The sequence below is a fragment of the Panthera pardus genome, unplaced genomic scaffold (assembly GCF_024362965.1).
Source record: "Panthera pardus isolate Hobbes unplaced genomic scaffold, ASM2436296v1 HiC_scaffold_12, whole genome shotgun sequence".
Classification (NCBI taxonomy): Eukaryota; Metazoa; Chordata; class Mammalia; order Carnivora; family Felidae; genus Panthera; species Panthera pardus.
The window spans coordinates 54905329-54915515 of NW_026526677.1; the positions used below are offsets into that span (position 1 = coordinate 54905329).

Below are 10187 nucleotides of genomic sequence, written 5' to 3' on the forward strand. Positions count from 1 at the left end.
AGTAGCTTCACTGAATAAATGTTGGTGGGAGATTTGGGTGGATGAACCAAGGGGGAGACTCCAATCTCCTTAGAGCTTCCTTAGGAGAAGGAAACATCAGACACTTAACCTCTCCCCTGGAGAAAGGGTCCTCCTAGTATATGTATCTGTGATCATCCAATTGTGATTCCCTGCTCAGAGGCAGTCAAGTGGCCTCCAAAGTCACACAGCTAATCAACACAGATAGACTAGGACTGAGAGAAAGAACTAGAATGGAAGAAATGAGTGACTTCCCTAAAGAAACAAAGAGATGCCCATTCTCTGTAAAAGTAGAGATTCAGGTATCGGGACTCACCCCAAATAATGAGGACTGGAGACTCATTTAATGAGACTGAACCTCATTATGTCTCTCTCCACAACCTCCATCCTCTTCTATCTTCCTATGTATTACTCAACCTCAAATCATACCCTCCCACCTAGTTCCATATGCCTAAGAGCATGGCCATATTGACAATTTAATAAAGTATGTATCTTTTGCTTTTAAATCTCTCATGGTATTCCACTGCAGCCCAACTTACTCATATTCTATTGCCATCTCCCCGACCCTTCCCTTTGCCCTAAGATTTTCATTTTTTTCTTTTAAACACTGCTTTTATTTTTTGTAAGTTTTAATTTAAATTCCATTTAGTTAAAATACAGTGTAATATTGGTTTCAGGTGTACAATATAGTGATTTAACATTTTCATACAACACCCAGTGCTTATCACAACAAGTACACTCCTTAATCCCCATCACCTATTTCACCCATCCCCCCACCCACCTCAATTCTGGTAACCATCAGTTTGTTCTCTATAGTTAAGAGTCTGTTTCTTGGTTTGCCTCTCTCACTCTCTCTCTCTTTGTCTTTGCTCATTTATTTTCTTAAATTCTATGTATGAGTGAAGTCGTATGGTATTTGTCTTTCTTTTACTAACTTATGCTAAGTAAAATAACATTTTCATTTTTTAAAAATAGTCCAAAGACTGGGGCACCTGGGTGGCTCATTCCGTTAAGCAGCCAACTCCTGATTTTGGCTCAGGTCATGGTCTCAAGATCGTGAGTTTGAGCCCCATATCAGGCTCAGTGCTCACAGTGCAGAGCCTGCTTCATATTCTCTGTCTCTGTCTCTGTCTCCCTCTCTCTCTCTCTCTCTGTCTCTCTCTCTCTCTCTCTGCCCCTCCCCCACTCACGCTTGCTCTCTCTCTCTCAAAATAAATAAATGTTAAAAGAATTGTTTAAATAAATAAAAAATAAACAAAAGTAGTCCAGAGACTTGTTTGCCTATATTCATAGCAACACTATATTCACAGTAGCCAAAAATGTGGAAACAACCTAAGTGTTCATTAACAGATGAATAAACAAAAGGTGGTATATACATACAATAGAATATTATTCAGCCATAAAAAGGAATAAAATTTAGATACATATGACAATATAGATAAACCCTGAGAGCATTATGCTAAGTAAAACAAGCTACACTCAAGAGGACAAATACTGTTTGATTCCACTTACATGAATATGTAGAATAGACAAATTTATAGACACAGAAAGTAGAATAGAGGTTACCAGGGGCTAGGGGAATGGATGATGAGGTGTTATTTAATGAGAACAGAGTTTCAATTTGTACTGATGAGAAAGTTCTAGAAATAGATAGTGGTGATAGTTGCACAACAATGTGCAACTAATTTAATGCCACTAAATTGCACACTTAAAAAACTGCTAAAGTGGTACATTTTGTGTTATGTTTCTTTCACCACAATAAATGGTCACCAAAGAAAAAAGGCAAATTTTTCATTAGCATTATCAATTTTTTATCAAGAACATGTTGAAATGATTGTATTTTGGATATACGGGGTTAAAGAAAATACCCTTTTATAAAAGTAACCAATAAGGATGATATTTAATCTCTTGTATTAAGGGAAGGAAAGAGCTCTAGGATGGGATTTATGAGCTCGGAGGTATAGTTCCTATTCTGCCTCTAGGTGAGTGACCTTGTCTAATTCACATAATCTCTCTGAATTAACTCTATAAAACAAGGTGATTAAATTAGATAATCTCTGAATCCCATCCCATTCTAAATATAATGTGCTCTGAACATTGAGAAGTCTTAAACAATTCCAAAGGGCCTATAAAACTGAAACCCTGCAGGGACTCCTGGAAACTGCCTTCTGATTCACATAAAACAGCCAAACCCCTTCCCTGAGGCCACACCTGCTATTTGCCCAAAGGTAGTATTTATCAATTCTATCACCAACCCCTAACTCTACCAATTAAGACTCTTTCAAAACTCAAAACTGGGTTTTGAAACCCAGTTTCAAATCTCAATGGCAGGGATTTTCCACCCTAGAAAATATTCACAAGTTCCCTAAAAGGAAGCTCAATCCAATAGAAAGACCAAACAGTTTTGTGGCTCATCAAGTCAATTCACCCTCTGTGAGCCTTGTTTGCCTCATCTGTTCTTAGGGATAATAACACTATCTACCCCTCAGGGTTTTAGTGAGAATTATGTGCAATAATCCACATATAATGCTTAGCACAGTATTTAGTACATAGTTTGAACTCAATAAATACTCATTATTATCATTACCATGGAGAGGGCAGTGGGTGATAATCCCTGACTCACAGGGATATTGAAGGGATAGAAATGTGGTTTCTGTCTGTGGCAAGCAAGCCACAGATTTTTTGTAAACAGTCATCTAGCTACATTAGCCTGGAAGCTTGGAGTTTAAGAAATGTGCTTCTCTCTCTCTCTCTCTCTCTCTCTCTCTCTCTCTCTCTCTCTCTCTCTCTCACCAGGACTAAGTGTGGTAGAAGGGAGAAGTAAGATTCAACTGGGATTCAAATAGGATTGATATGACTAATTTTACGTACAAAAGGAAGAAAACCAACAGAAGGTCATATTGTTCAAAGCTGTCCCAGGAAAATGTGATTGCATTCTAGAATGTGGCAAACTAAAGGGATAGTTATGGCCATTGCTTATTCCTTGTTCACATGGGCCACAGTCCTGGGAGAGTGTTTGACTTCTGGTTCCCATTGATCTGGAAGGGCTTCCAGGAGGAGGCCCTCTGGGTGCTTGCAGAGCTGAGTCAACTTAGAGAGGTGATCGTAGGCAGCCCCTGCCGTGAGAGGCCTCTGGGTTTCAGGCAAGTGCTCACTGAAATGAGAGTATCTTTCCCAGTGAAAAGGGGTCTCCAGGGACCAAGGATCAAAAAAACACTGCCCTGTTCCCAGTCATGTTTATGTTGGCCTGGTCAGTGGAGGGCACTTGTTTAGGTAGCCAATTGCCCTTGAGAGTCAGAGTCTGAGGTTGTCTGGTAAGTAGGATAGTTTCCATCCCCCAGTAATTTCATTTAGTCCCCATCTCTGAGCAGCAAATCATTTGCTCCAAACTAGATTGACAAGAAATGATGATTGAACATAAATTTGTTTCTGGGGACAGAGATTTCCCCAAACTTTTCTTTTATTAGAAGAAAAGATTTACTCTCAATCCATATTTATGACCAGAGATTAGCAGCATCACATATCTAAGATTCTTTCCAATGATTATCATCACCAGTTCTCCCAGGCCATGCCAAAATTCATGCCTAAAGTCCATTTTTTAATATCATTCAATGTTAAGCATTCAAGAATCAGTTACAATGTTCCAGGACCTATAAAAGATGAAAGGAATACAAAAACAAAAACAAAAACAAAAAAAAATAGTGGATATTATAGGGGTTGTCATATATTATCCAAAGACAAGAGATAACAAGTGTTGACAAGAATGTGGAGAAAAAGTAAAACTTGTGCATTTTTGGTGGGAATGTAAATTGGTACAGTCACTATGAAAAACAGCATGGAGGTTACTCAATAAATTAAAAATGTGGGACCCAAGGAAGTTAACAAAAATCCCCTACCCCTGGACAAGCAGAGCAAGACTAACTCCATTTTGTGCTACACCCACCGTCTCATGTATAACCCCCCCACATGACCTACTTATTGCTTAAGACACTCCCCCACTCTAGTCAAGCTGCTGAGCACACCCTTACTGGAAACCGGCTCATATAGGAATGCGGAACCCCTAACTGCCAAAGAATGTAAACCCTGGCTTTTGCCCACCAAACCTGCACGCCAATTCTTAAACCCCGCCTTCTGCCCGCCAAACTTGCACGCCAATTCTGACCAGAGTGATGGGCTAGTTCAAACAGTTACTATAGGGTAAATTGTAATTTGATTGGCCACCTGCGTGTGGACTGATGTGACTATGCAACTTTCTGTGTGTGTTATAAATCTCATTGGCCACTGGCCCCCATGAAACTGCTACGCCTCTTAACCTAGGGGTCCAAGTCCCTGCTCCGCTGTGTCAGGTATACTCGGGCCCAAGCTCGAGCTTGCAAATAAACTCTCGTGCATTTGCATCGGTATTGGCTCCTTGGTGGTCTCTCGGATTCAAAATTTGGGGCATTACAAAAATAGAACTACCATATGTGATGCAGCAATCCCATGTCTGTCTGGATATACATGCAAAGGAAATGAAATAATTATCTCAAGAACATATGTGAACTCTCATATTCATTGCAGTATTATTCACTATAGCCAAGATATGGAAACAAGAAAAGGTATGGAACATTATTCAGCCTTAAAAAAGAAGGAAATCTTGCCATTTGCAACAAGATGGAGGAAATTAAAGGCATTATGCTACACAAAACATGCCAGGCAAAGACAAATACTGTAGAGTACCACTTATATCACTTATATGTGTAATGAAGAAAAAAAAGTCAAACTCATAGAGAGTAGAATGGTTATTGCCAGAGGCTGTGGATGGGGAAATAGAGAAAGTTGGTAAAAGAGTATAAATTTTCAGTTACAAGAATAAATTTTGAGGATCTAAGTATAACATGGTGACTAAAGTTGGTAATACTATATTGGATAATTAAAATTTGCCAAGAGAGTAGAACTTAAATGTTCTCAGCAAGAAGAAAGAACAAAAGAAAGAAAAAAGTAAGAAAGAAAGAAAGAAAGAAAGAAAGAAAGAAAGAAAGAAAGAAAAGAAAACATGTAAGATAACAGATGTGTTGATTAATTCAGTGGTGGGAATCCTTTCACAGTGTATACAGATACCAAATCATCATATAAATACAAATATATTTATAAATTTATTTATTTTAATTTATTTAAATATATTATAATTTTATTTGTTAATTGTACCTCAATACATACTTTAACTCAAAAATGACCACTGACTTAAATGTAAAATAATAATAATAATAATAATAATAATAATAATAATAATGTAAGCATAAATCTAAAACTTTTAGAAAAACTTAGGAGTAAATCTTCAGGATTTAGGGCAAAGTGTTCTTAGTCTTGTCACCAAAAACATGAGTCCTTAAAGGAAAAATTGATAAATTAGGATTCATTAAAATTAAAAACTGCTTCTGTGTCAAGGACTCAGTTAAGAGCATGAAAAAAAAAACCTCCAGAGTGAGAGAATATATTTACAAGTGATATATCTAACAAAGCCCTAGAATCTAGAATATATAAAGAACTCTGAAAATTTAACTAGAAAAAAAATCTAAGTAGAAATAAGCAAAAGACATGAAAAGACATTTCATGGAAAAAGAACCAGATGCAAAAAAAACACATGAAAAGCTCAGTTATTTGCCAGTAGAAAATAAATATTAAAACCCAGTGAATATCACTATATATCTAGCAGAATGGCTAGTTTCTTTAAAAAGAGGTGAAAATATCAAATACTGGCAAGGATGTGGGAAAACTGGATTGCTGGTTGAAATGTAAAAGGGTATATAGCCAGCCACTCTGGAAAACAATTGGGCAATCTCTAAAAATACTAAACATGCAAGTAACATGCCTGAACATTTGTATTCCTGGGCATTTATCCCAGAGAAATGAAGAGTTATGTTCACCAAAAGCTTGCATATAAATGTTTATAGCAACTTTATTCATAATGGCCAAAAACTGGAAACACAGATGTTCTTCAATAGAATGATTAAACAAACTGTGGTACAGCCCTGCTCTGTAATACTACTCAGCATTTAAAAGGAATGAACTCTTAATGCATTAAATTATCTGGATAAATCTCCAGAGAATGATGCAGTGGGGAAAAAAAAAATCCCAAAAGATTACATACTGTATGATTTCAATTATATAATATTCTTGAATTCACAAAATTATGGAGATAAAGAATACATTAGTAATTTCCAGTGATTAAAAAGGAGATGGGAGGAAGAAAAGTGGATGGGGCTCTAAAAGGACAACATGAGGGATCCTTGTGTCTCTGGAAGTGTTCTGTATCTTCACTGTAGCAATGCTGATATTTTTATTTTGATACTGTACTATTATTTTGCCAGATATTACCATTTGAGGAAATGGTTGAAGAGTACATGAAATCTCTATATTAAATCTTAATACTGCTTGTGCATCTACAAACATCTCAAAATAAAAAGCTTTAAAAAAAATCTTAAGGAGTCAGTAAGTTTGGAATATGGTGGCAGAGTAGGAGGACCCTAGACATACCTTTTCCCATGAACACAACTAGATAACTAACAAATTATCCTAAATACCACAGAAATCAACCTGAAGATTGGCATAACAAACTCTACAACTAAAGGTGTAGAAGAGGCGACACTGAAGAAAGGTAGGAAGTACAGAGCATGGTTTGGGAGAGAAATAGATTGTGGCCATTGCGGCAGGAATGGAGCTGCAGTCACAGAGACAGACTAGCACTGAGGGGAATGCACAGGGAAAATAAATCCCCATAGCAATTGGCTTGGAAAGCAAGAGGCAACAAATTTTATGAATTCCTGCAACCAGTGGGGCTTAAAGCCTGGAGTTTTAAAGGTCACTATGTTTGGCTCGGGGAGAGCTTGGAGGGCATTGGGGCTGCTCTTGGAGAGGAGGCAGGCAAACATCTTGCAGACATACAGCATGGAAACAGAGATATGAAGAGTACCTGGGGCACACAGTGGGGAGGTTATTTGCTCATCTTGGAGCACTTCCCAGAGAGACAGCAATCCCAGGTAGACTCCTCCAAGAACAAAGGAACTAGCCAGTGCCATTTCCCTCCCCTCCCCTTCAGCATAAGCACAGGGCCACTTGCTACCTAACTTTCTTACACCCAGCCCCACCACTCCAGCAGAAACACCCCTCCCAATTACACTAGCCTCAGTCTCAGCATGGTGGACTACCTCCCCCAGAAGTCCTGCACAAGCCTCTGCTCACACCATGTCTCCCAACAAGGGAGTTTTGCAGAGCCTTGGTTCCTGTGGCAGTGGCAACAGGCCTCATTTCAGAAACAGATAAGAACACACCTAGTTAATGCACCACATTTAGGCCAGGGCCCAAATACTGCCCACAATAGGCAAAGAGAGCCTCTGCAGATGACTGGCCTAAAGGATAAAGCAGCCAGACAAGAGAGCACACTCCAGAAGTGCCAGACTCTAGGGAATCAGGGACACTATACTGTAAGGCACTACAGGACCTCTTCTTCATAAGACCATTACACTCAAGAAAAAAGTACATAGCTGACTTTCCTAACACAGAGAAACAGGTACAGAGACTTACACAAAATGAGAAGACAGAAAATTTTAAATTTTATCCCAGATGAAAGAACAGGATAAGTCCTCAGCCAGAGTTCTAAGTGGAATAGATAACATGCCTCACAGAGAATTTAAAGTGCTGATCTTAAGAATACTCACTGGACTTGAGAAAAGAGTAGAAGACATGAGTGAGACCATTAACACAGAGATAAGAAATAGCAGAGATAAAGGACGCAATAAACCAGATCAGAAACATGCTTGATGGAATGAACAGCAAGATGGAAGAAGCATAGGAATGAATTAGTGACCAAGAAGACAGAGTAATGGAAAGTAATCAAGATGAACAAAATAGAGGAAAAATAATTATGCAAAATGAGAACAGACTTAGGGAACTCAGTGACTCCATCAAATATAATAACATTCGAATTATAGGAGTCCTAGAAGAAGAGAGAGAAGGGGGGCGGGGGGAGAAAATTTATTAGCTGAAAATTTCCCTAACCTGGGGAAGGAAATAGATACCCAGATCCCAGAGGCCAGTGAGCTCCCATCAAAATCAACAAAAGCAGATCCACACCAAGACATATTTTAATTAAACTGGCAAAATATAGTGATACAGAAAAATCTTAAAAGCAGTAAGACAAAAGAAAACAGTAGCTTACAAGCGAAAACCCATAAAGCTAGCAGGGGAATTTTCAGCAGAAATTTGGCAAACCAGAATAGAGTTGAATGATATATTCTAAGTGCTGAATAGGAAAAATCTGCAGCCAAGAATACTCTATCCAGCAAAGCTATCATTCATAATAGAGAGATAAAGAGTTTCCCAGATGAACAAAAACTAAAGGAGTTTGTGACCTAGTACTAAACCAGCACTGCAAGAAATATTAAAGGGGACTCTTTGAGTGGAAAGGAGAGACCATTAAAAAGACCACTTTTGGGGAGGAAAGAAGAGACCTATTAAAAAAATCAGTCAAAGAACTCACAAAATAAAAGGATATAAAATATGACAACATATACCTAAAACATGGGGAGGAGAGGAGTAAAGAATGGGTTCTAACTGCCTCCAATTGGGACTCCAAGCCTGAGCTGTATCTGGTGCTGGCACAGCCCCCAGAAGGCATCTGCATTTGCTACTGGTGGCAGCCGCAGTGAGCCAGGCCAGTTCCTCAGTGCCCAGCACCATCACTCCTAGCAGTCTGGAGAATGTACATAGGCTGGCAGTGAAGCTCATGCATCCCAGCCACTGCTCCCTTACCTGTTCTGGAGAGAAGGGAAGATGAAGGAGTTGAACTCAAAGTCCAGCCAGCCCTTGGCCTTCAAGCAGGATAAGAATGGTACTGAGAAGCAGGGGTGGGGCAGACTGGGCAAGTAGCCTCCAATGAGTCCTGGGTCGGTGCTGGTAGCTAGTCAGAAGGAACCCAGTGAGATGTCAGCACCTAAGCAACCTCAGGGCCAACCAAAGGGGAAAAACAACAAGGGTGCTGTCAAGATGCAGAAAACTACAACTCCCAGGAGGAAATCAAGGGGCAGAGCCAAAGAAACTGGAGAAGGTGGCAGAAGAGGGCATTTCCTGGGAGTCCTCATAGAAAAAGCAGTAACTACACCATACCACCTGCTCCATCACCAAGAAGCAGTTTCCTTCTGGGACTGGACAGCTCCACTCCACTTCCATTGCCCCCACCCCTCTCCCAAACCTACCCATCACTGCCACCCACCTGTGTTCTCACCACCATACTACACAGCACATTAGCTGCTGCAGAGCCCCAGAGCTGAGTGAGGAGCCGTTTCTTTTGGTCTCGGTTTCTAGCAACCCCTCTCACCCATGCACACATTTGCCCTGCCAGACGAAGCTGACCTTGCACCTTGCCTCACCCTGCCTCTGCTGTGTCCCCATGCTCAGTGATGCAGACATTGCTGACTGGGCTCTTGGCTGGGGGGGGTCCCTTCTGCTTCCCCATTCTTCCCTCTAGCTTCCCACTAAGGAGCCTGGGACAGCTCCCCTGGCCTTAAAAGGGGCCCAGCCCCATCTCATTGTAATATGCGCCACTCCATAGCACTGGCAGAAGCTGGTATGGACAATGTAGAGGGGTGCTCAGTGCCAAGATGTCCCCAACCAGCCTTTACTTCATGAGGTGCAGCTCACATCCACTTTTCTCCCCACCTTCCCTAGTCCTTCCTCTAGGTTGGACAGCCCCCTTTGGGGCACAGGAAGAAAAGGCAGGAAGGGATTGAGCCCTTTACCCTCTCTAAATGGGATCCAGTGCACCTCACTCCCACCCTGAAATCTACTGCAGTGATGAAATGCAGTCATCCTTTCTCCAGGTGAAGTCCAGGAGACCCATGTTCCTTGTGGCAGCCACCTACAGTGGGGTTAAGCCACTGTTCAAACCCATCTGTTTCCACCCCAGGCCTCAGTTTCCTATTTCCTCACATGGAACACTAAAAACAAAGAACTAGCCTTGCCCACCCCACCTTCTTCTCCTCCCTACCCCTGATGGTTTTGCTTCCATTTTTCCTCTGTTCACAAACTACCTTTGGAATGTTGCACTGTTTTTGTTCAATGTTTCCATTTTTGGATGTCAGTCATTGTTGCTATGACCAGCATCAAATGTTCCTTGTCATTGTCTTCTCCCA

At 40.5% G+C, this 10187-nt stretch overlaps 1 pseudogene; it reads left to right on the forward strand.

Moving 5' to 3' along the window:
• Positions 1-8829: 8829 nt before the first annotated feature.
• On the forward strand, positions 8830-9151 carry LOC109267085 (high mobility group protein HMG-I/HMG-Y-like; annotated as a pseudogene).
• The last annotated feature ends 1036 nt before the right edge of the window (positions 9152-10187 follow it).